The sequence below is a fragment of the Balaenoptera ricei genome, chromosome 7 (assembly GCF_028023285.1).
Source record: "Balaenoptera ricei isolate mBalRic1 chromosome 7, mBalRic1.hap2, whole genome shotgun sequence".
In the NCBI taxonomy this organism is placed as follows: domain Eukaryota; kingdom Metazoa; phylum Chordata; class Mammalia; order Artiodactyla; family Balaenopteridae; genus Balaenoptera; species Balaenoptera ricei.
The window spans coordinates 61145643-61173100 of NC_082645.1; the positions used below are offsets into that span (position 1 = coordinate 61145643).

General features: G+C 39.8%; 1 protein-coding gene across 7 annotated transcripts in view; it reads left to right on the forward strand.

Annotated features, from left to right (window-relative positions):
* RAPGEF4 (Rap guanine nucleotide exchange factor 4) overlaps nucleotides 1-27458 on the forward strand; it is a 317996-nt gene that overhangs the window by 105910 nt on the left and 184628 nt on the right. The window contains exon 1 of one of the 7 annotated variants that reach the window (XM_059928107.1): nucleotides 20931-21145. The exons of the other annotated variants lie outside the window; for them this stretch is intronic. The gene's annotated coding sequence lies outside the window, so the exon portion shown is untranslated. Of the gene's footprint in view, nucleotides 1-20930; nucleotides 21146-27458 lie in introns of those variants that run through there. 7 annotated transcript variants of the gene reach the window in all.

Here is a 27458-nt window from a genome sequence, read left to right on the forward strand (position 1 = left end):
ACTCCATGGGGTATGTAAGGAAGATGGCTCATATTGTGTGTTAAACTGTGTCCTTCTAGAACATGAGCATTAGCATTAATTATATGTCAAGAACCATGGTAAGTGCTTCTATATATTATTTTGTTTAATCCTAATTATGACTTAATGAGGTGATAATAATAAACATAAGATTAGCTACATGCCTAATGCTTACTGTGGGTTTGTCATTATGCTGAGTAGGCACCATATATATATTGTCTCATTTAATCCTCCTAATAACCCTGGCCAGTAGGGATTATTAACCCATTTTATAAGTAAGAAGTCTGAGACTTGGAGAGATTAAGGAACTTGCCCAAGGTTGGATGGCTAGTAAAGTGAAGGAGTTAGCATTTAAACTAGTCTTATCTGACTTTAAACCTCATGATTTTGTACCACATTGTTTCTCTCTTGCTGTCCTGTGATAAAGCAATATCAGCAACAAACCAGCCAACCAACCAAATAGACAAACTGATAACCAAATAAACCAACCAAAAAAACCCCCCAGTTTCCATCCCCTTGAATGCAATATATGTGAGAAAAATACTTTTATTTACTTGGAGAGCAACGGCCCAAATGTGGTGTAGTGTTTCATTCTCACTGACATTTATGAAGAAATTGGGATCTCTAGCAGCAAGTTAAATTCAACAAACATGAAGCGCCTACTGTGCTGGTCAGGCTTCTTCTAAGACCCTGAGGTGAAAAATCAAGAGATACTTAAGAAAAGAACACTTTGTACACAAGATGGCTGTTTTTAATAGCCTTTCATGCTATTACATATTATTTCCTACATACATATCATTGGAGGGTCTTCCCTCTGGTTTCCTGAGAGATGAGATGTGTTTATTTTTCTGTACAAATCATGATGTGAAAGACCATCCTACTCAAAAATTTCTTCCCCATTTCACTCTCCACCCACTTTGTAGGGAGATCAAAGTCCTGGTAATGGTCCATGGTACCAAGATGATCAAATAATCCAACCTCTAAATGCACTGGGAAATTAGAGTGAAAGATAATCTACCATTTCCCACCTTCTTTTGCCCTGCATTTTGTTTTCATTCTAAAGTGATTGACTTAGAGAAAATGAAGTAATATACTATTATACATCAGCTTTTGGATATTTGAGTTATGACCAAAAGAAAGAAAGAATCCAGAGGCAGTTTTGTCTAAGGAATCTCATGCGTGGTATAAAGTGAAGATCTTAAATAAACAAGATCTTTCTAAGCATACTGGTGATGAGTACCATGTTTAGTTCTTTTTACCCCATAGATATGTTTTTTGTTTTTGTTTTTGTTTTTTTTTAAAGTAGAGGGAAGGATTTTTTATTTATTTATTTATTTATTTTTGGCTGTGTTGGGTCTTCGTTTCTGTGCGAGGGCTTTCTCTAGTTGCAGCAAGCAGGGGCCACTCCTCATCGCGGTGCGCGGGCCTCTCACTATCGCGGCCTCTCTTGTTGCGGAGCACAGGCTCCAGACGCGCAGGCTCAGTAGTTGTGGCTCACAGGCCTAGTTGCTCCGCAGCATGTGGGATCTTCCCAGACCAGGGCTCGAACCCGTGTCCCCTGCATTGGCAGGCAGATTCTCAACCACTGCGCCACCAGGGAAGCCCCTAGATATGTTTTTTTATGGTAGGATCTCCCTTGTTCTGGAGGTGATTCCAGAAGACTTTATATATACATTTTTGAAACAATTTGAAGATATTGTGGACCCCAAATACTTTCTCTGCCCTAGGCATTTTGTTCACACATGTGCGAATTTATCTAAAGTCCAGAAGGGTATGGTACATACACAGTACACCAAACACGCACTCATGGGGGAGGTCAGGAGGAAAACCAAACCCAATTTACTTGTACCATATGTTGTTCTTTACTGCACTTATTTTTTCTTAAGCACAAATTAACCACAGTTTTCAAATGTGGGCCATAAATAAGATTATCTCCTAACCCTTAACCTGATCCCCACACACCAAGCAGAAAAAAGCCCCTTCCTTGTGTAGAGCTCCATGTCGTACCTCAAATTATCAGCAACAAACTGAGTATCTCAATTTATACTTTTACTTTTAATGAAAGAAATATATTGCGGATGTTAATTGTGGTAAGTTAGAAGAAATGATTCAGCTTCCTTATAAAGCCAGGTCACTGAGTTTACCAACATTTGAAGCTTTAGGAAGAAACTTTATTTACTCATTCATAGAATATTTATTGAATATTTAGTAGGGGCACATCATCATTCAAATGACATCCAAAAAATATAACATATGGGCGTTGGGCCCAAGAAGGTGACTGTCTAATTCAAGAGGTTAAGTCATATATATATAGTTAGTTAGTAACAAGTATTAATGTAAAAGTTAAAAAATACTAACATTAAGGGGACCAAGAAATGATGGAATAATCAATGTCATATTTTTCATCCTCTTAAGTGTTCACAACCTGTTGCTTTTTTTTTTTTTTTTTAGTACTTTGTCTTGTGTTTTATCTGTAATTCAAAGCTTTTGTAAAGTCGTATTTCCCACATTGAAACCCTTGAGCATGAGGAGAATTATGTTCAGATTATCCTTGGGTCCAGATTACTCATTATATGTCTTCCGTTCCATTAAGTGTCTGTGTTTGCTTGCTTTTTGTTTCTGACTCTCTATTCCTATGAGAGCTGGTTCAGAGGTTCTGAGAAGGAGAGTAGCTACTTCTATGTCTTTAAAGAAAGAGTTTCCTCTAAGGAGGAAAGCTATTCTCTTAACTGAGCATGCAATTCTGGAAGGCAGAGGAACAAGTGGACACCCATTTGGTAGGACAGATCAGCCAAATCAACCTGGTTCGTAGTACTCTGTTTCTATCACATCTCTTGCGTGATCCCTGTTCTACCCACTTAATGATGAATCCCTTGATTTTTTGGTCCTCTGTGCTATTAGTTTTTTATATTTTTATTGTCCACTTTATCTTCTAGACTTCTGTGCAGTGTTGGGGCGGTCTACTCAGTAATTGCCAAGTCTTCAAGGACTGAGTGGAAAGTTCATAACCAGTGACTGTCACATCATAGGCTCTTAATATTTATTAAATAAACAATTGTAAATACAGATGTATATTTTAACCAAAATTAATATTACTGTTCTTTTATAGTAAAGAAAATCCAATGGAAAAAACACCAAATGAAGCAGCCTTCTCCTTCCTCTTCAGGCCTTTCTCAGGGAAACTGTCTAGAGATGTTTTGGTAGCTCTAGTGCTTCTGTTTTTACAGTTGAGAGGTAGATCCAGAAGCAGATTCAAAGTGCTTATAAGGATTTCCCCAAGGCCACCATGCGAGGCAGTGGCAGAGGCAAACCTGCCCTGGTGTTTCCCCATTGCTTGCTCAGGCCTCCTCCCTTTAGCAGAATCTTTGAATAGGAGTTAAAAGCAAATGTGATAAGGTAAAACATAGAATTAACCATGTTTCCACAACTATTAAGAATCTGATGAAAGTTGTAGACCCTCTCCTTAGAAGAATGCAAATATACACAAAATTTTGTATATAATTTTGGGCATGAACTTCATGAAGCCCATCCAGTGACAACCATCGAGAGTTCATGATCCCCAGTTTAAGAGGTCCTGATACAGATGGTTATTTGACAGGAAACATTCTGCCTATTTCTAAACCCTCCCGTGCTCTAATTATCCTTGAGTAATTACAGGACCATAGAACATGGATGGTTACTACCACTTCTCAAAATGCCCATTTAGCATTTATTAACAAAGGAACAGTTCCCAAAGAGACATCCAAATCTACATATGTGTTTGGCTGAAAGCACACACGCTCCTGAACTTAAAACTGTTAATTTATAAAGCATCTACTTTACTCAGTAGAAAGGCAGTTTAAAGACTTGAAAGGTTTGAATTTCCTACAACTACCTGATCCTCCATTTAAAAACTAGTTTTATTGTTTTTCTCTTCCTGTTTTTTTTGTATTAAACACTTGTCATAGTGTGTATCATGTATTAAGTACCTACTGTGTGCATTTTACTCTGGAGGCTAGAAAATTAATTATCCATCTAGTGTATATATAGACCATCTGTTATATGTAAGATACTCTGAGAGATGATAGGAAATGGTTCCCAAGAAAACATAGGCATGGACTTCTCTCTTAAGGAGATTATGGTCCATTATGGTAGGTCTTTATTGAGTGCTATTCAGGCTTCAAACAAGAGAGAGACAGAAATCACTTAATGTCATGAAGGAGGTGAGATCTGTACTGAGCTTTTGAAAGCCAGGTAGGATTTGAGACAGCCAAAAAGAAGGGGAGGGCATTTGAGTCTATTCCAGTTACCTATTGCTATACATAAGAAAGCTCCCCAATGTAGTCACTTAAAACAATCATACTCTTTTCTTTTGCTCATGAATCTGCAATTTGGATCGAGCATAGTGGGGAATGGGGCAGGGGGATGGGAGAGAACAGCTTGTCTCCACTCTGCTTAGGATCATCTGGGGCAGCTCAGAGGATGGCTGGGGGCTGGAATCAACTGAAGGCTGCATGTCTGTCAGCTGATGCTGGCTGTCAGCTGGGATGAGCTGGAGCTACTGACCAGAGCACCTACACACTGCCTTTCCACGTGGCTGCATGTCTCCCTCTTAGCATGGAGGCTGGGTAACAAGAGCTAGTGTCCCAAGAGAGCCAGGCAGAAGTGCCTTCCGTTTTATGACCTACCTTGTGAGTCACCCATTGCCACTTTGGTCATAGTAACAAGTGCACCCAGATTCAAGGGGAGGGAATATAGACCCAACCTTTGACACATTAAAGTAACAGTGTGGGAAGAGCAAATGGGATGGGAGATACTGTTGTGACCGTTTTGTAGAACACACTCTGCACCCAGGCCATGGAATTATAGGGGTGAGGTTGCAGAGGTGGTAGAGTTAAAGGCATTTGAGGAATCAGTTTGGGTGGAGCAGAGAATCTGTGGATGGGGACGTGGGGAAACGGGCAGGAATCTAAGCCGAGGAGTCTGGACTTGGTCCCGTGGACACTGCCTTGTCTTTAGAGTTTTGATGTCAGCACAGTGATTATGAATGAGAATGACCTGACTGAAGAGCGCAGGATAGTTTGGGGAGGCTGCACATGAACTAGGAATTTATGACAGTGGTCTCACATGCCGTGATAAGGCCTTGCTGGGGTGAATATAGACTCGGAAAAGGTGACAGGTTTGAGAGGCATTGTCAGGGAATATAGGATGTAAAAAAATAATTGGATAAGAGGAGTAAGGGAAAAAGAATAAGACAGGGATGATGTCACTCTTTTGAGCTAAGAAAAAATGTAGACTCTACTCTTAAGGACAGGAGGCTATTTATAGTCTCTATTTATCCCACTTAGTGTGAATATATTCCATTGCAAGCATTTCATGTGTTTGAGATTGTGGCCCTGAATCCCCATTTTATAGATGAGAATACAGATGCTCCGAAAATTACGTTACCCAAGGCTCCCACATGAAGGTCTCTTTTCTGTAAAGGCCAATCCATGCAGACCTTCTCTGTGACCACCAACTCAATCTCAAAAGCTGTATGCATGAAATGTTTGCAGAAATAGACCTTGCTCTGGCACCAAGTGGTTGGCTGGCTTATCTCCAACAGCTGCTAGTAGTTTTGCCATTAGCTTGTAAATCCTTCTAAGTCGGGTCAGTGTGGTATCTTTAAGGTTGAATGCAATTGGTGTAAATGCAAGGCAAAAACTTTCTTGCACATTCCCCAGGTTAGGCTGTATATTACGGTTGGTCATTGTGCACCACCGGGAAAGTCTGGGTGCCCTGTGTGCGCCCAGTGCCCTGGGAGACTCGGAGCAGGCACAGTCTCCCAAGGGCAGAATGGATGTGGCCTCACCCTGTCGTCTCTTGGAAACCTCATCTCAGTGTCCTAAGCTGGGCCTGTGAGACCTGGGGCAGAGGCCGGGTTAAATCTCTAACGCCTGTTGATGGTTTTCAGGTGCCACCTGGGAGCGTGGACCCTAGAGAACAGGGCAGTCAGGAAGTAAAAGCACACTTCCATCCCGGGCTTCTCCACTGTGAAGGCAGGCTCTGCTTTACGTGGAGGGAAAATTGCTCCTGGACTTCCTGCCCCCTTCCTCTCCTGCACCTCACAGTGAATCAGCTGTGTGCTTCTTGAGCATGAGATTCAATTACTTTTATTGTTAGGTTTGGCTGTGATTGTCTTTAATGGTCAGAAAATTATCCAGTGTCTAAAAAACACAATTTAAAAATTCAGCCACAGTGTGTCCCTGTGATTTTTGGCTGGCAGTGAGGAAGTATTTCCTCGGAGGAGGTCTTTTAGACGTTTGGCATTTAGCACTTGCTCTCCAAGTACCGTTTCACAGTTGGAAACCCGAAGGGTTTTTTTTTTTTCCTACGTCATTCTATACCAGGCATATTTTAAGCAATACCAAAGTGAGAGTATCAGTCTGATGTCGTCTTTGAGGTAGACAATCCTTTACAGCTGATAATTCTTACTTCCTATGTACACCAATCAAATATATGAACCCTGAGCACGTTGAGACCCTGGTTCTAGCTCTAAATCCTTGGGCAACTGACTAAATGCTTTAGCAACTGTTGTCTTATTGGGGAAAAAAGAAAGAATATTTTAACTCACCTTACAGATTGTCTGATAGGAATACTGAAGCCAATGATATTGGTGAAAGAAGTAATCCAGGAATCATCACTGGTCCCAGTGACCTAGGACATTTGCAGTAGGAACCATATGGGAGTGATTCCAGGCCAGGCTGGCGCTGCTTTTGGACCCTGTGGAAGCAGGGAGTTCTAGAGCTTTGTGAACCTGCAGAATTTCGGACCGAGCAGCAAGTGTTTCATCATACGCTGCGGCTAAATACGTGCCAGGAGGCGTCGCTGCCCTTCTGTGCTGCCAGGGAGCTGGGGAACCAAGTAGCAACCCTTCAAGAGATGGCCTGACAGCTTTGGGAACGTCCCTTCGTGTGTTGTTTTGAGCGAAGCCAGCCAGGATTAACCTGCAAACCAAGCCCAGATTTCTTTTAATTAATGTCTGACGTTTGCCAACCCGGGGAAAGGTGATGAGAGCATATGCAGCTTAGAGTTACACTGTCACCTGGACCAAGACATCCTGATATGAGGTGTCTGGGGACAGGAGCTGGCCCCTCTGTGGCTACTGGGGAATGGATTTGGCAGAGGAAAGGGAAATGTGAAAACGTTCCTCAAACATGGCCTTTTTAAAAAGAAAAAAAAAAAGTAGACTTAAAAAATTGTGGTAAAATACACATACCATGAAATCTACCACTTTAACCATTTGAAGGGTACCATTCAGTGGCAGTAAGTACGTTTATAATGTTTTTCAGCCCTCACCACTGTCTAGTTCCAGCACTTTTTCAACACCCCGTAAGGAGACCACATCCCCGCGAAGCAGCCCCGGCAACCACTAATCTGCTTTCTGTCTACAAGCAGACTTTTTAGAAACGGGAATGGCAGGCTCCGAGGGTGGGGTTAGGAGATGGGGGGTGCTTTCAGATCTGGGCTTCTTTGTTTTTGTCTGCAACATAGCAGCCCCCTCATAGCAGCATGAGGGTAAACGTATAACTTATTACTCCTCTTGCAAAACTTTTTAAACAACTTTGAGGTATATTTTGTATGTCATAAAATTCACCCATCTCACGTGCACAATTAGTCTCTTTACAAGGTGGCGCAGCTGTCACCATAGTCCAGTTTTAGACCAGTTTCACCCTCCCGGTAAGAACCCTCATGCCTAGTTAACAGTTAATCCTGTTCTACCCCACCTCAGCCCCAGGCAGCCACTGGTCTACTTTCTGTCTCTATAAATTTGCCTTTTCTGGACGCTTCATATCAGTGGTATCGTATGCTATGTGGTCTCTATGTCTGGCTTCTTTCCCTGAGAGTCATGTTTTTGAAATTCATCCATCGTGTTGTATGTGTCAGTAGTTTTTTTTTTTTTTTTTTTTTGCTGAATAATTGTTCATTGACTGAATGTGCACACTTTATCCACTCACCTGCAAACATTTTATGGGCCCAGCACACTTCCTCTGGGCAACTCCGCTGTGCTGTGCAAACATTTTAAAAGAAGTCTCTTGTCTATAAATTCTAGAAGGTTGGACTATTTGATGACCTCTGAGATCCTCCTTGGACAGATCCAAGATTCTGTCCAAAAAGTCCCAGGGGCAGATCCGAATTCTTAGATCATTCATTCACTCAGCAAATATTTCTGGAGCCCTCATGGCACACCAAGCCCCAGCACTCTTGGAATTTTTGCTCTAATGCGAGAGACAAAGCTCTTTTCGTGTCATGCGCAGCTCCCCTTCTGGCGGGTCAGAGGAGCAGACACATTCCAATGGGACTGATGTTCAGGCACGGGCAGCTTCCTCTGTTCCCTCCCCCGACCTTCTCACTCCTCCAGTGTCCCCATTCCATCCGTTTCCAGCACGTTATTTTGTAATTGCTTGCTCGCGTGTCTCGCCTGACTGTGGAATGTGGGCAGCTTGGGAACAGAATGGTGTCTTGCTATGTGCCCTGAGCACAGTGTAGGGCCTGACATGTCAACAGTGCCCAGTGGTTATTGGATGAATGAATCCCATTCTGGCCAGGGGCAGGAGCAGATAGAAGGAGAAGGACACACTGGCCTCTTCAGGTCTCCTGAGTTCTTCCCTCCCCAGTTGCAGAGTCAGCAGTTGCACGATTACCTCTCTAGAGTGAAGGCACAAGTACAGAGGAGAAAATACAGTAGTCTGGAGTTCTCTCTGCTCCTTGGAACACAGGCTTGACACCGACTCCTTGCCACTGCCATTAGTATTTCGATAGTGTCCCTAGGGTCGTCCTGAGGGCAGACTACTTAGGGAAACTGCATGAAAAAGGTCTTGCATGGCAGGGCGACTGGGTCTAGATGCCAGAGGTGGTGACTTAGAGTGGCCTCTCCAGGCCCCTCCCTGCTGTGTTCTGCCACGGCCCGGCCCCTGCTCTTAGCTTCCTCCTTGACTCCTGCCCTGGGTCATCCGGCCTGACCAGAAAGCCAGGAGCGGAGGGGACAGGACGCATTGTGTGTATTCCCGTGGGACGCTGGGCTGAAGGTGGAAGAGGGAAGAGCCAGGAGGCTAAAACAGGAGAGCTGCTTCATGTGGAGAAGAAAACAGGTGGTTCTGTGAGGGCTTTACTCCTTGCCAGGGCTGGTGGGTGGGGTCCAGTGAGAGTCCCAGTAACATTACTGGGACAAAACATTACAAAGGGAAGCGACGTGGATACGCCTAGTCTCAGAGGAGACTTGACGCTTTCAAAATTGATGGTAATTATTAAGATTATGTTATTCTGTAGGACTAAATACGCAAGTATGATCTACTTTAATAGGACCGTGTTTTAGCCTTGTTCATCTCAGAACAACTCTGGAGACGTTTCTCCCTCTATGGGCACCTTTATTTCCATGGTTATTGATTAGGGCCCATTGGTTTGATCCATCATACACATGTATTTTGGGTTGGTGGCTATCATAGCTGTGGAGGTTCTACTGTGGGTCACCGTGTCCCCCTAACCCCTATGAAGGACTCTTAATCCTTAGTGGGCTACAGTCTGCTGGGTTCCCTTTCTTAATGATAGAGAAAGTTTGAGATGCTAGCTGGAGAGAAATTACCTTAGGTTTGGGTTGATTCTAATTTTGCTTAGCGTCTTTACCATTTACAATGCACTCATGCTTGAGGCACCCAAAATACTTTATTTTTTAAATTTTTTAAAAAGGGAACTTTATTTTTATTTATTTACGACTGTGTTGGGTCTTCGTTGCTACACGGGCTTTCTTTAGTTGCAGCGAGCGGGGGCTACTCTTCATTGCAGTGTGTGGGTTTCTCATTGCGGTGGATTCTCTTGTTGCGGAGCACGGGCTCTAGGCACATGGGCTTCAGTAGTTGTGGTGCGTGGGTTCAGTAGTTGTGGCTCACAGGCTCTAGAGCGCAGGCTCAGTAGTTGTGGCGCACAGGCTTAGTTGCTCTGTGGCATGTGGGATCTTCCTGGACGCGGGCTCAAACCCGTGTCCCCTGCATTGGCAGGTGGATTCTTAACCACTGCGCCACCAGGGAAGCCCACCCCAAATACTTTATATCAATTCTAAATTCATGCACAAAAATACCTCTCTCTGAGCTAGCTCCAGTGAAAACACAGTGATACCTGGCCCTAATCTGGTGAATCAAAAGTCAGAGTGTACATATTTTTTTCCCCTTCTTGACACACTTTGCCTTTTAATTCACACTGGATCCCTTCTGTTGAGTTAGTAGTTTCATTTTAGTATAGAAATCAAGTTTAATTAAAGCTTACTTGTCATTTAAAATAATAATTTGTTTGACTTAGCATTCTTAATTACCTTGAGTAAACTGCCTATAGAGGCTCACCTAATTCATTTGTTTGTTCAAATTATTACTGTCATTTGCATATTTTGAACACACCACTTTAATGAAACACCAGGGTGGAGTCAGGGCAGATGATACTTTCCGTGGCAAATGCTAAGGAGATGGTCTTTCTGCCCTAGTCTGTTTGTTCAGCTGGAAGGTTTTTATTATCCTACCGAGTTTTTCACAGAAGATCAAAGTTTTAAAAAGCTTTCGTGTGGGAAAATCATTAGTAATGAAGTGTCTGGGAGGGGGCTGGTGGCAATATAATAAATGTGAGTAGCACCCATGTCTAGCCAGGGGCTGCCACTTATGTATCGTCCTTTAGCTTCTTACAATAAATATAGGTATGCCTCTCCTTAACCCCAAGATGTATTCCTGCAGACTAGAGGGTATACGTGAAAGAATATTTCTAACGCATTCGAGGAACTTACAGTAATTTGTTGGAAAGCTTGTCTGTTATTAGTGGGAAAATGTGATGTTGAATCAAGCAACAATTTTATTATTCTGAGTATGTTATAACCAATGTTAATAAATAACCACCTATAGGAGGTTTTAGAGGGTTGATAAATAGGTAAGAATGATTTCTTGTTTGCCTATCCATATCCAATATGGATTTTAGCTCATTATCTTGGGGAGTGCTATCATGACTGTTCTTTGGGATTTTTTTCTTTTCTTTTCTTAGCAGAGAGGAATGAAGGGCGCCTTTCTGGTTCTGGACAGGTTTCCAAGGCAGTTTGATTTATGGATTAAATCAGTCTCAGATTTATGGATTCTAAGTAATTCCAGAGCCTAATCATTGGTTTACCTCTTAAACTCTAGAAACTGATTTATAGTTCCCACTATAAAAAAAAAAAACACAGTACGTTAGAGCATAGTAGTACACATTGCATTAATTTAAATACCTCCAGGTTTTCTATTGCCTATAACCAAAATGTGGAAAACATTCTAACAAGAGACCTTCATTAGTGTTAGTAATATACTAAAAGCATCTCTGAATGATGTGGCCAGAAGGCACATCTCAAATAGGAAACATTTGCTCTTTTACACTAATGGATTATCTGTAGAGAAAGTGTATATGCATTTTATGGAACACTAGTAATGAGAGTAAATGAATAACAGAGTCAGTTTTTGATGTTTGCACTCCAGTTTGAAGGTCTATGATAAAGGGCAGGAAGATTACTCCCTTCCGCTCCTGGTCAAGCCTGCATCCTAGTATACTCTGTTGGTGAAGGCACAGCCCCTGGTCCAGCATCAGTAGGACCTTTTAGACCCTCTCTCCATCATCACAGAAAGGACGCTATCCTGACCTGCTGTGGCCACTTAGTAACCCTGTGACCTTGGGCAAGTTACATCTCTAGACTTCTATTTCCTTACCTGGAAAGTGGTTGTCTGTGGATGAATTAGACTTTTTCTAAGGTCATTCTACTTAAAATTCTGTGCCTCCAGTCGTAATGGGTTGTCTCTGATCCAGATTCCTCTCCGTGGTCTCCACGCATCCAGGGATGGGAGTAGGGGAAACCAGTTCCCGATTGGTTCAGAAGTCAGAAGGCATGAATTATGGTGAAGCCGGCTCGCAGGGGCGCAGGGGCCTTCTCAGGGCTCTCTGTTTTGATGAGCCTGCCAGTGAAGACAGACTGAACCTTTGACCTGACCTGGGTTTTTAATTCTCCCCACTCTCCACTTGGTGGGGCTGCTGGGAGGGATCTCAGGGGCAAAAACATCTGGAATATGCTCTTGATGACTAAAATTGAAACTACCTTTGTTTAAAGAACACAAAGGAAGAATCCTTTTCATCTTATTTGACTTAGAAAACAAATAGACTCTAAACATTGTGACTTTTAAGTGTTGATATATTTTTTGCTTTAGTTAAGGGATTTTTATTTTTTTAATTACAAAGTACAAATATTGTTAAAAATTCAAACAATATGCCAAAGATATTAAGTAAAAAATAAAAGTCCTTTCTACTCCACTATCTAGAGCTCTCCACTATTAATTAACACTTCTGTTTGGGTATTTCCCGAAATTTTTCTATGCACATGTCAATGCAGTTATCATATATGCATATCTTTTTTGCACTGAAAATTAAATTCTACTGTAAATACGATTATGCCAACTGCCTTTTTTTCCCTACGTACATGTCTCTCATGGATAGTCTGCCATAAGAGTACTTATAGATCACAGCAAGTCATTTGTTCATTAGACACAACAACTGGATTTGTTTATATAACTGTATAGACATTATAGATCCCATATTAAAGTAATAACTCTGTAGACAGTGTCACTCTAACAGACTTCATCTTTCTATTTTAGAAATGTCAGAACTGGCCATTCTCTAAGGCATCCCAAGTGTTATTTGCCCTGAAATCTTTCATAACCTGGGCCCCCAACCAAACATAATCTTATTCCTTGAAGTAGCTCTCTTTAAGCTCTTCTGACAAATAAACCTATACTCATTTTCACTCCCAGATTTTATATTTAGACGTATTTTTTAAATTTTTGCTTAATGCTTATATAGTGCTTACTGTGTGTCAGGCACAGTTCCCAATTTCAAATTTAAATTCATTTGATTCTTATAACAACTATATGAGGTAGGTACTATTATCCCATTTTAGATTTCTTATGATTTTTGTATAGAAACAATTGTGTTATCTGCAAACAATGGGAGTCTTATTTCTTCCTTTCTAATCTTTATGCCTATTATTTATTTCTCCTGCCTTATTATACTGTTTACGACCTGTAGTACAAGGGTAAAGAGAAGTGGGGAGAGTGGACATGTTCTCCTTGTTACCGACCTTAGGGGAAAAGCATTTGACTTGCCACTGTTAATATGATTTTAACTGCAGATTGAGGAAATCCCCTTCTGTTTTTTTTTTTTTTAATCATGAATTGAATTGGTATTGAATGTTATCAAATGCCTTTTCTGAATGTATTCAAATTCTACATGGTTTTTCTCTTTTATTCTGGTAATACAGTAAATTATAATAATCCATTTTTAAGTGTTAAAGCTGCATTACATTCCTGAGATAAACTGTATTTGGTCATGATGTAAAACAGGTTGATTATCCTCTTTATTGCTAGAGTTTATTTGCTAATATTTGTTAAGGATTTTGGAGTCCATATTGAGCTGTAATTTTCTTATAGTATCTTTGTTAGATTTTGGTGTCAGGGTTATGCTGGCCTCATAAAATGAGTTGGGGAGTGTTGCATCCTGCTCTGTTTTCAGAAAAAGTTTGTGTAAGAGTAACATTGTTTTTTCCTTAAATGTTCTAGAATTCACCATGAAATCATTTGTGCTGGGGTTTTCTTTATGGGAAGGATTTTGATAATATATTCAATTACTTTAATAGATATAGAGAAGTATATTATATACTTCTCTAGATTTTTAATTTCATATGTCAATTTTGGTAAATTCTTTCTTCAAGAAATGTGTCCATTTCATCTAAGTTTCCAAATTTATTGACACAAAGTTGTTTCGTATAGTTGCTTATTATCCTTTCAACATATTCGGATCTCTAGAGAGGCCTTCTTTTTCATTCCTGGTAATTTGTATTCTCTCTTTTAAAATGTTTCTTAATCAGTCATGCTAGGAATTTATCAATTTTGTTAATCTTTCAAAGAACTAACTTTGGGTTTTCTTAATTTCCTCTATTTTTCTGTTTTCTATTTCATCAATTTCTGCTCTTTTACAAAAATTATTATTTCCTTCCTTCTACTTACTTTGGATTTAGTTGGCTCTTTTTTCTAGCTTCTTAGGTAGAACTTAAGATCATTGCTCTTATCCCTTTATTATCTCCTACTATAAATGTTTAAAGCTGTAAGAGTCCCTCTAAGCACTGCTTTAAATGTGTCACACAAATTTTGATATGTTGCATTTTCCTTATGGTTTACTTTAAAATATTTTTGTATTTCCCCTGTGATTTCTTCTTTGGTCAATGAGTTCTTTAGAAATGTGTTGTCAATTTCCAAATACTTGGGATTTTCCAAATATCTTATTGCTTTGAGTTTAATTGAATTATGGTCAGAACACATACTTTGTAGAATATCAGTCTTGTGAAATTTGTTGAGACTTGTTTACAGCACACCAAATTGTCTATCTTGGTGAATGTGCTGTGTACAGTTGGAAAGAATGTCTATTCTGTAGTTAGTGGAAGTGTTCTATAAATGTGAATTAGCTCAGTGTACTGGATGGTGATGTTCAAGTTTTCCATGTCCTTACTATTATTTTTATCTTGTTGTCCTATCAGTTATTGAGAGAACAGGCTTAAAATTTCCAACTGTGATTGTGGATTTGTCTATTTATTCAATAATTTTGTCAATTTTTGTTTCAAAATGTTCTATAATTCGGCACTTATGCATTTATTATTTTTATTTCTTCCAGGTAAATTGCCTCCTTTATCATTATAAAATCTCTCTTTATTTCTGGTAATACTCTATGCCTTGAAATCTAGTTCATATGATGTTAATATAGCCACTCGAGCTTTCTTATGCTTTCTCTTTTTTTTATGCTTTTATTTTCAGATTATCTGTTCTTTGTATTATAAGTATAAGGAGAACATATAGATTAGTTTTAATTTTTATCCATTCTGGCAATTTTCTTTTTAATTGGAATATTTAGTCCATTTACATTTAACATAATTGTTTATATGATTGGATTTAGATTTACCAGTTTGCTCTTTTTCTCTTTGTCCCATCTGCTTTTTTGTTCCTCTTGCTTCCTTTCCTGCCTTATTTTGGATTAATTGAGTATTTTTTAGAATTCTGCATTAGGTTGGTTCTTCAGGAAGCAGATGCCAAGATGGCACTATAGGTGCAAGAAATTTATTGGATGCAATGCTGACAAAAGATAAAAAAGAGAGAGAGCAGGCATCTGACACCTGTGAAGGGAAGGTGGAAGAAAGGAGTGGTAGGGTAGAAAGGGCCTCAAACTGTGCTGTGATTTTGAGAAAGTCTCTTCCAGCCTGATGGAGGGCTTTGGTGCAAAGACCGCCTGTAAACAGTTTTGCACTGGGCAGAAATGGCCAAGTGCTAGTATCCCTGTCATGTTCAGTCATTGACTAATGGTGAAGAACATGGCTTTGATTCACAAACAGTTGACCCCAAAGGTGCTGCCTTTGGATGCTGTCAGCTGACTGTACTCCTTACAGCTCATTAGCTTGCTTCTACTGGAAGGGAGACCTAAGCGAGGCACATTCATGGCTGCCATGAATTCCATTTTAATTTTTCTATTGGCTTTTAAATTTCTTTGTATTAATTTTTAGTGGTTGGTCAGGGGATTACCGTATATATTTTTAATTTTTCACATTCTACTTAGAGTTAGTATTGTAGTGCTTCATGTCAAGCATTGGAACATTGCAACTGGGATAGTTCCATTTACTGCCTCCTCCAGCCTTTGTGCTGTTGTTATGTATTTATGTTACAAACCCAACAATACAGTGTTATAATTTTAATTTAAATAGTTGTATGTGTTTTGAAGAGTTTCAAAGAAGTGTGTGAAGTGTGTGTGTGTGTTTTATATTTACTCACATATTTAACACTTTGAGTAATCTTCATTCCTTTCTGTAGATCCAAATAACTATCTCATGTCATTTACCTTTATAATGTTGAAGAACATTTCTTCAACATTTCCAATAGTGCAAATCTGCTGGTGATTAGGTTTTGTTTTTTCTGAAAATGTCCTCATTTAGCCTTCGTTGTCTAAGAATATTTTTTGCCAAATATAGAATTCTAGCTTGTCAGTTGTTTTTCCTATTGGTGCTTTAAAGGTTTCATTATGTTATCTTCTAGCCTCCATTACTTTTGATGAAAAGTTAGTATAGTTTTCTCTTGTTCATGCCATTTTCCTCTAGTTGCTTTCAAGATTTTATCTTTGAATTTTAGCAGGTTGAATATGATGTGCTCTGGCATGAGTTTTTATTTTGTTTTGTTCTCATTTATCTTGTTTGCAGAGTGCAAGGATTTTTGAATTTGCAAATTTATGTCATTTTTTAAACCAGATTTTCGCAAATTTGGATTATTTCTTCAAAATTTCTTTTCTTGCTCATTCTTTCCTCTCCCATTTTTCTGGGCTTTCAATTACATACATATTAGACCTTACGCTATTTTATTCCATACTAGAACGTGAGGTTTTGTTCCTTTTTAAAGTTTTTTTCTCTCTTCAGATTGGATAATTTATATTGTTCTATTTTCAAGTTCACTGATCCTTTTTTAATGAACATTTTTTATCTATTTTTAAAAATTTTATTGGAGTATAATTGATTTACAATGTTGTGTTACTTTCAGGTGTACAGCAAAGTGAATCAGTTATACATATACATATATCTGCACTTATTTTTTTTCTTTTAAGATTCTTTTCCCATGTAGGACATTACAGAGTATTGAGTAGAGTTCCCTGTGCTATAGAGCAGGTTATCATTAATTATCTATTTTATATATAGTAGTGTGTATATGTCAGTCCCAATCTCCCATTTTATCCCTACCCACCCCCCTTATACCCTGGTAACCATAAGTTTGTTTTCTACATCCGAGTTCACTGATACTTTTTATTGTTTTCTTCCAATATGTTGTTAGGTCTATCCAGTGAATTTTTTTTCAGTAATTGTATCTTTTAGTTATCAAATTTCCAATTGGTTCTTTTTTGTAGTTTCCCCTTCTCTGCTGAGATTTTAAAGTATCCTTTAGCACAGTTGTAATAACTGCTTTAAAATCCTTGTCTGCTAATTCCAATACCTGCATCATCTCAGAGTTGGTCTCTATGGATTACCATTTCTTTTGAGGATGGGTTACATTTTTTCTATTTCATTGCATAACTAGTAGTTTTGGAAAGTACCATGGACATTGTGAGTGAAATGTTATAGAGCTTCTGAATTTGGCCATAGGCCTTTAAAGAGTGTTAATTTTTTTGTTTTAGCAAGTAATTTGTTATTGATGGAACTCAAATTCCAAATTTATCTTCCCTGTGACAGATAGCAGCAGGATCTGTTTAGTTCTTTTCACCTTAGCTGGGCTGCTTGAAGTCTGCTCCACACATGTATAGTATTGGGATCATTTGGAGATTTTATCAGATTTTGTGTATTGAATTTGGAGCTTCCCCTCTGTGGCTTTCTTCTCTCTGGATTTCCTCCCTCATTTTTCAGCTGCTCTCTTCTCTCTGAACTCTATCCTCTGACTCCCCAACCAGTAAGATGGCAAATTTCTACCTGAGATATAGCTGCCCTGCAGAACTGATTGACTGGGCCTGCCCTTAGTTGAAAAGCTGTTAAAAAAAAAAAAAAATGGGTAACTTATGGAGAGCCCTTCTTCCAAGTGTCAACCCCTCTTTAGTTTCTGCCTGCTCTTGGTCATTCTTCAGTGTCCTCAAATAGATATTGTTGTTGTTTTAATATTTTATCTGGAGTTTATAATTGTTATCTCTGAGAAGGTGTTACTTTCATGACCAGAAGCAGAACTCTCTAATATCCCACTTTACAGATGAATTTAAAACACACCCACACTATAATAAGTTTAAGTACCTTACCTAAGGTCATACAGCTGGTAAGTGGCAGAGCTGTGAGTTGAACACAGTAGTTTGGTTCCAGAGTCTTAGGATTTCTTACAAGGGGAGGTTTTAATGGTATTAATTATTAGGACAATGTCAAGAAGCATAGGACATACTCTGGGACTCATGGGGCCTTGTGGTGTCAATTCCTTATGCACTGGACTGTCTCAAGATTTCATTACTCAGTGGATGCTTCATATGTCTTTGGGTTTCTACATTATTTTATGTTTGAGCTTATACATAAACTTATATAAGTTGCACGAAAGGATCATGTTCCTCTTCATTAACTGCAAAGTAGATCTTTAGGTTATGAAAAATCCCATATTTTCAGGGCCCTGTGGTGTTGGGCTCCTTGGTCATCTTACTTAGAAACTGGTGAAGGTTATCATATGGTTGTTTTAGTGATTAAAATAAAGAGAACTTTTGAAGGAGAGTAATGTCAACAGTAATGTAATGAAAGTATAGGAATTGCTTATTGAAGAATCTCACAATAGCAATCATGGGATTGATTGTTGACTTTAAGAAATGTAAGACTATTTAGCTGATATGAGCCATAGACCTTGGAAGCATAAGAATACCAAGCTCGAGCGACACTTGTTTTGGAGTTTCTGCTTCTTCTTATTTGTTTCCCTTTTTCTCCTCTAGCCTAAGTCAGTTTCAGTTAACATTCATCAAATATTTAATTTCATCTTATTCTTCTTACCTCTTGATTTTATCTTCACTTTGCATTTTTGAGTCTGACTTGCTTCATACTGATTTTGTCATAGTTTGTAAGCTGATTTGTGAAATAGTGAGATCTTATTCACGTATGTTACTTTCAAACTAAAAGAAAAGGCCTGTGGGTTTGCTTCTGGAATTCTCTCGGCATCCCACACCAGTGCTCGGATACCATGCTCAAGCTGACTGGCCAGTAAAGAGCAGGGGTTCAAGACTAGATTGATTGATGATTCTGAATCCCAGCCAGTCAGTTCTGGGAAGGTGGGCTTATCTTCCAAGTGAAATAAAACTACGTCCTTGAAGGCCGTGATAAAGATTTTGGCTTTCATCCTAAGAATAATGGGAAGCTATGCAGAGTTTTAAGCAGCCGAGTGAAAAGCCCAGATTTAAATTTTTTAAATTGTTACTCTGGATGTTTGTGGAGCAGTTCATATAAACAAGTTCTAGAGTGTAGAAATTCATATAAATGTGTAAATTTTTTATTTATTTATTTATTTAATTTATTTATTTTTGGCTGCATTGGGTCTTCGTTGCTGTGCGCAGGCTTTCTTTAGTTGCGGCGAGCAGGGGCTACTCTTCGTTGTGGTGCACGGGCTTCTCATTGCGGTGGCTTCTCTTGTTGCACGGCAGGGGCTCTAGGCGCACGGGCTTTGGTAGTTGTGGTTCACAGGCTCGGTAGTTGTGGTTCACAGGTTCGGTAGTTGTGGCTTGTGGGCTCTAGAGCACAGGCTCAGTAGTTGTGGCTCATGGGCTTAGTTGCTCCGTAGCATGTGGGATCTTCCCAGACCAGGGCTCGAACCCGTGTCCCCTGCATTGGCAGGCAGATTCTTAACCACTGTACCACCAGGGAAGCCCTAAATGTGTAAAATTTAACCCAGGGATACAATCTAGAAGAATACCCTGGATAGTCTTCAAGCAGCCCTCCTGAGTATTATCTCTCCTGACTACAATTCTGAAAAGAGCTGGGAAGTAGAAAGTTCCAGACTGAACCAGAAGCAGAACTCTCAATATCCCACTTTGCAGATGAATTCAAAATACACCCACACTATAAGTTTAAGTACCTTACCTAAGGTCATACAGCTGGTAAGTGGCAGAGCTGTGAGTTGAACACAGTAGTTTGGTTCCAGACTTGGGGGGTGCAAGGGCCTGGAATGTGAGTATTTTGAATTTCTGACAAGAGGCATTGTTTTAATAATGAAAAATTGAAGCAATGCAAATATCAAGGTATTAGAGACTTTAATATTCTAAATCTACGAAAAGTGACAAGTCTATATATTATGTCTGTGTGGAAATACATACGTCATAACTTGTTAATTTTCAAAAGCAAAATTAAAAATGCAATATACATGTTTAAAATTATTAAAACAATCATGTTTTAACAAAAATACACAAAAATAGAGACGAAACTTATTATACTTGGTTATCCACCAAATGCTGCTGCTTAATAGCTGTTAAAAAGTTTTGTTGCTTAAAATGTGAAAACAAACGTAGTATTATTTCAGTCATCATTGGAAACCCGAGTTAAAAGTATTGAGATGCTGCTAAGACAGCAACGTTTTCAAGAGATTAAAAACTTCCATATGAAAAATGTACTGATATATTTCCTCTTCCCAAACATTTGTGGAGCTCGAGAAAATTTTAAATGTATCTTGAAAGGACTGACAACTCCTGAATTAAATAGAGTCTTTTGCTCCTGCTTCAGCTGGTTTGTTGATAGAAGGTTACAACAAGGTTAATAATGATTTGTTTGATTTTTTTTTCCCTCCAGTTTTTTATAGGATTTTATGCTTCTTGTGCGCAACTTGCTAAAATCATGGCACGCATATTCCACATTAAAATAAACATTGAAGCGTGCACGTGTAAAATAAACATCGGTGGGGAAAGGAAGAGATTTCTTAGGGAAAGAAAAAATCACCGAAAGGTGTGCTGCACCCTGGGCAGTAGGTTGAGAACCATGTTACTCTGTTTTTGTAAATAGTGTCAATTCTGTATTCTGGGCTGAAAAACTGGCAAGTGACAGCTTTCTCTAGTAATTCCTGAGGCCATCTCTACTATTTTAGAGAATAAATCCTAAATAGACATTTGAACTAAGATAGTCTCGCCGGACCTCTCCTTTTGCAACTGACTTCCAGCCTCAATGGGATATTGAAGAGGAGACTCCGTAGAATAAACAGTGGAATCCTTGTCCGGGAATGACTGCCTGGCAATTGTTTCATGGAAAACAGGGAGGGGTGGGGCCAACAGCCCTGCTCTGTTCACTGGCTCTTTAATTTAGATTACCAATGATAAAGCCGGGGCTACGGCTAAAGAAAGGTAGGATGCAGACGCAGGAACATTAGTGCTAATATGCTGCAGAAAGACGAGATAAATCAGCCCAGCTCTCATACATCACCAAGAAGCTGACTGCAACTTGACCATGTGCCTGAGTAGTCCCATCAGTGAGAAGAGCAGAACATGGATTAAAAATAACTAGAATGTATCTTTAGGGGCAACTGCCGAGCTGGACCTGGGAGAAGTGTCTGGCGTAAGTTTCAGCTTGTTTTATCCACGTATTTGCCAGTGTGTTCCCACGCAGGGAGCTTGTTTCTCTTTCTGTGTTTTCATGGAAGCCTCAAGCATGTTTATTTACAGTCCTAGACTTCATTTTGTATAAAGGGAATACCAACCTAATAAAGTTCTGAACAGAGAACAGTTTAGCCCAGGGTTTATCCAGGAGAGAAATGTGAAAAAGTGATGTGATCATTACTGTCTATAGGAAGCCTGTGGGTGAGTTTTGTTTTGTTTTTTTTTTTGGTTTTTGTTTTGAGGGGAGGTGAGGGTTAGAGGGATAGATTTTAAATTAAAAACTCAGTTCTTTTGCCACTCATTTGAAAAGATGTATTGGTAACCCAGCTTTTCACTCCTCCTGTGGTCTTTTGTTTTGAAAAACTGTTTGAATATGTAAGCCAGACTGCTCGAAACGCATTATATTTTTATGACTGGGATGTTTGTATTGTTTCATATCTGTTATTAGACAAAATAATCATAACGGGTGTTTTCTATGGACCTTTTTATATTCCAAAATTAAGTACAGATGGTAATTTCCAGCAGTTTTAAAAATTTGTCAATTATTTAATTTAGCATCACTTAAGCATCTGCACAGGGAGAAAGCTGAGATGGTACAGAAACTGAATAAGCATTGATTGCTCGTCTGAATTGCATCTTTAAAGTTTTTGCCTCAAATCTCTGATTTCACAGTTTATTTTTACCAAATTAGATTATCATATTTCATTATCAAGGCTGTGAATGGGTGGAACTCTCTCAGATAGCCTACATTTCCCGTTAGAACAGCGCGTAAGGCGCCCGCTGATTGTTACTCAGAGGGAAATTCTCATGCCGGCTTCACCGAGAAGATTGCTTAAATAATGCATGGGCAAGAGCGAGGCAAGATGGAATTTATGGCCCAGACACTGAGTTCAGGCTTTTGTTCGGAGGAGAGACTACATAAGTGTGAGCATGTAACATCCGCCAAGGCTCCAGGGGAAGGGCGTAACTGAATGAGATTAGTAGCCACATGGTGCTGTCCATGTTATATCAAAACAAGCCTTAAAACAGTCCACTGAGTCTCTGGTGTGGTTTGAGGGAGGGAGGAAGGGGCAACTGGAAGTGTCCATTGCAAACAGAATCCCCTGACCGAAAATTCCATGGGACAGACACAGGAAGTGACTGTGATACAGGGAGCAGGGTGGCCCTAGGGAGAGCGGGGCTGTTTGAGTGATGAGAGGCGGTATGGCAGTCTTGTTAGGGAAGAATAAACCTTGACCAAACTGCAGCATTCTATATACTGTGTCTTCCATCTTGTCCTAATTAGAGGAGTTTGTCTGCTGAATCCTAATCTCTTTAATTGTTGATAGAGCAGGCACGTGACTTGCTATAAATACACACGAGCATTCATTTCTGAAATAATGGCTGTTGCCAAATATATTAGACCAACAGGAGTGCTGGACTAAGGAAGGCTGTGCTGAATAGTTGAGTTTTGGAGGTGATGGACCAGTTGAGAATCATCGCACAGCTGGGCCAGCAGCTGCACCCAGTGCTCTGTCAAGTTTGGCCTCCAATTTCCTTGAACGTGTCCTTGTTTGCCAAAATGTTGAAGGTAGCAAGAACTTGTTTCAGAGGAGCCCACCGCAAGTGAAAAAGACCTTTTCCAAGGAGTCTTTGTCGAGGTGTGTAGTCAACAGCAGCAGTGGTCAAATGAGGGGTTGATTAGGCAATGGGAAGTTTGAATAATCCTAAAAATAAAAACCAAAGACGAAGTTGTAGAATGAGGTAAGCTGGCAGGAGACCAGAGTACATTAAAAGGCTGCTTTGGGTCATCACTGTCCTAACTAAAGGACGTATGGAAAAATCCCATAATAATATCCAGCAATAATTATGTTTGTAGTTAGGAAAAAATAAATAGGCCTGTGGTTGGAAGGCAGCCCAGTAACCTCCACGTCTTTGTTTCCTAAAGTGTATTTTGGTATTCTTTGGGACTGGGTCAGGAGGAAGTGTCAGAGCATTTTATATTAAGAAGCATCCTATGACAAGCCAGAAGGAGAGAGTAACAAAGACTCTCCTTCCATTCCCTGGTGCTGGCTTGAGCAGGTATTTATTTAGCATGTGCTATGTATCTAGCATGTACTAGATACACACTCTGACCAACTAGATTATAAACTAAGAGCAGACACTTGGATTTCTACTTCTCTGACATAAATTCTATCTCTTGAAAGCCATTGCCCTTGGTACGGTAATAATTGCACATGTGTCTAATTCCTTGACTTTAAAGAGATTAAGTATAAAATCTTTGTTACGTAAATGTTTTATTTTCCTGTTATGACACAGGCACCTCTTTCCTCTTCAAATTTGAGAGCCAGTGACTGCAACACTTACAAGTTAGGTGATTTGGGACAAGATACTTAACCTTTGGGAGAGTCAGCTTCCTCATTTGTGACATGAGGAAGGTAACATTTATCATGCAGGATTGTGAGAATTAAGAGGTGTGCCTAAATGCATAGGAGGTGCTTTCCTGCCCTCACAGAATATTAAAAGCCAGATAATTGACCGTATGGACTGAGTGTATGGTGGGGCGTGGGTTGGGGTGTGGGGAGAGGATGGAGAGGGGCAGGAGAGCTGACTAGGAGAGGGTAACAGAATCTTCAATGAGAATATGACCTGAGACAGCATGGTGCCGGTGGGAACTCAGAAAAGGATGAATCTGAAATACGTTTTAAAGGGTAAATTGACAGAATGTGGCAGCTGATTATATTAAAGTAAGGTAAAGAAGGAAGATTATAAAGAAGAAATAGTCATGGTGCTGAGGGAAAAGGTCATGGGTTTGTGATAATGGCAAGGTATGATGTGTGTGTGTGTGTGTGTGTGTGTGTGTGTTCTCCAAAACTCAAAAAGCTAAAACAATACAGTCCTTCAGGGACTTAAAAACTAAGAGAACATAGGAAGAGAAGAGAAAATTAGAGTGCCTAGTTAACTTATGTAAAGGGAAAGAAAAAAATCAATAATAAACCAATAATAATAGGACTATTGCTGACAATAGAGTGAGAATTCAAAGGAATTGCTTAAAATGGCAAATCTATGTTTGGAGTTTTTCCCAGACAAGACCCACAATCATCAAATAATAAGGCTTTTCTGCAATCTTGGAACCCATTTAAGTTTTCCTGAGTCAAAAAAAATGCCACCGAGGGGATACAAATAGTGTCAGGGTTGGGAAGAAAAAGAACATGAAGAATGGAAATTCTCAAAATAGCTTGGTTTTAAGGAGGAGATGGGAGCCAAAAGATGGCTGGTTGACCTTTCAGAACTTAACCATTCATTATGACTTGTCAGAAAGTTTGGCAGCTGTTTTTTCTTAAATAACTTACTGTGATTTTTCAGGAAATTCAAGCAGGAATTAAAACCGTGCCAAACCCCCAACTGGCAAGTAGGTTGTCCAAAAGCTCATTTGCAAATCCTTTATCAGAACAATGTTGTAAACATCTTTGGGCTCCTTTTCAAAAGTCTGCCTAACTCATCCTACAGTAGAAATCATGTACATTTGTGATAAAAATTAATAACAAAAAGACTTATGTTATTAATTAAAATATAAGCAATACCGTAAGAATGGAAAATGTTTTGAATGCGAGTACTTGGGAAACGCAGGTTGATTACAAGATGGTATGCGCTGTGGCTATTTTTAAATCTGTGTCCATTTTCACTGACTGTAAGAGACTTTGACTTCTTCAGTTTTGAAACGTAAGGATTTCCTTGTCCTCAGTTTCAGGCATGTCACGAATTTCATCTTTAACGATATGTGCTATGACCAGGATTGCTTTCACAAATTGAAAAAGGAAAGGGAATGAGGATGAGAGAAAAGGGGGAGAGAAAGAAAGATACCTATGGTAGCTGGGGCAAAAGTTCAGAAACAGAGGAGGAACAGCAGGTTTAAAGAATGAATGAGAAAGATATTGCATGAAGGGAAATTAAGGGCGTTTTGAACATTGAAAAGAGGAATACGGCCATCCCTCCGATACGGGTATCCATATCCGCAGATACACAGGGCCGACTCTACTACACCGTTTTATATAAGGGATTCAAGCATCCGCAGATTTTGGTATCCGCAGGAGGTTGGGGCATGCTGGAACCAATCTCCCGTGGATACTGAGGGAATGACTGTATATAAGAATGTGCTTGCTGCTTTCGAGGAGTAAAAAATAAAGGCAAATATTGGGCCTAATAGCTTCCTGGATCAGCCACTAGGGGGTGCTTTAAGACTTAGAAGTTTCTTGAGTGGGTGATATTGCTCATGTGACTGGTAGACCTGAGAAATCTCCTAGGAACCTTTGGTCCCCTTGAGTTTTACCCTTTTAGCCCCCTCTTGTCTCCACTTCCTTCCCTATTCAGTGTGGATACCAGGGCCTATTATAATATTTCAACCACCTTCTTAGCAGTATTTTCAGTTTTCCCGTTCATCCAGTCAATAAAGATCTATTGAGTGATTCCTGTTTGTCAGTCATTATAGTATTAGATACTTAGAAATGAACCTTTCTAGTATTAGATAGTTAGAATCTTGAAACCTACCAGGCTGGATATCAACCCTTAATCCAGTTGTGTGCTTTCTCCTGCTTCCAACCAGACTGCTAAGCACTGCCAGAGAAAATCATACCACTGTCCAGATGGATGCTATGGTAAATTTTTGACCTCCAATCTCAACTGGACCCCTCGGCGCAGTGAAAACTTTTCTACTTTCTCCCAGTCTTTGACCAAACCGCCTCTCCACCTCACTTTCAGCAGATAGTCTCACATCTTAACCATGCAAGATGTCAATTTCCTGCCACCAAATCTGTTACCTGCATAACCCAACTAAAGCCAGTTGGCCTTGAGAACAGTTCAACATGGTGAAAGTCAAACCTGACCCAGAAAGCCTTGGAAGACAGAGTCTTTACTGAAAAGTTCTTAAGGAGTTAACCAAGACGAAGAGGAGAACTAATCTCAGAACACATAGCCAGATTTTTTTAACAATTGTTTTTACACCTTTTCTCCCCCAAAGTCTGGCCCCTCGTGGCAGCTGTCAATTTATTCTTTCCCTCTGTCCTCCTCCTCTGCCCCACACTAATTCACCTCATCTTACTCCTGTCTGTCTTCTCTCATCCCCTCATAGGTAGAGCAACTAGTCTCTCTTGGTGTCGGCCATTTTCCTCCCACCTCGCACCTCAGTCAGCACAAGTCATAAAGAGTTCAGCAAACAAATTCTCCTTTTTCTGAGTGAAAGGAAGAAGGCATTGCAAATATGAGTAATCTAATATATATTAATTAAAATTGTCCATTTGTATTCATCCATCCTACCTTTCAGTTAGAGTAGAAGAGGTTTTCCTCTTCTGATTCCTCCACCTATGTACAGTTTCCTCTATTTCCTGTATCTTTGAGCTTTTCATAACTAGGGGATCCTTCTCATCAGAGTGTACAGGGGCTCCAGCCACTCCAATCTTTAAAAAAAAAAAAATAGGACAAAACCTTCATCTTCCCCATATACTCTTTTATCTATTCTTAGCATTTTCTCCCCTTTTATAGCCAAACTTCGTAAAAGGATTGTCTACATTTGTTGGGTCCATGTCTTCCCTTTCTAAACACTCCTCAACCCACTGTGATTTAAATTCTACCCTGACCGCTTCATGGAAACCCCTCTAGCTAAAGTCATCTACCACCTACTTGTTCTGAATGTGAAGGAGATTCTCATTTTTTAATCTTTCTACAGCACTTGGCATCAGAGATCATCCTCTTCTTCTTGAAATAGAGCTTTCCATTGACTTCTTTGTGCTCTCCTATTTCTTGATCTCTGTGGGCTTATCTTTCTTTATGTGCTATTAAAATACAGGTGATATTCGGGGTCACTGTTCTTTTCTGACTTTGGGAGGAATAGGAAGGGGTTTCCATCCATTCATGAGCCTTCTGTCAGTATTTGCATGCTATTGACTTCCGTGCTTGGGTCACAGTAGCCCTCAACTCAGGAAGCAAGATAGAGATTTGTGCTTAGAGATCCCCTCCTCACTCAACTGGGATTTGACCCCAGAATGGAGCAGTCAGGGGGTGGGCCTCTTTCCCTGGCCCACACCAATAATTTGCTGAGTTGCTCTTCTCTCCCAAAACACCTCCCCCAAACATGCCCCCACCATCAATTCTGTTGTATTGATCTCCTTTGGGGCTGAAACACTAACTCTGAAATCATACATTCTTCCCTACTCTATTGTTTATACTATAAACCACATAGAATTTGTCCTTCTAATTAAGCCAAAGTTTTGGAACTCAAAAGCCTTTTCTGTCCCCAA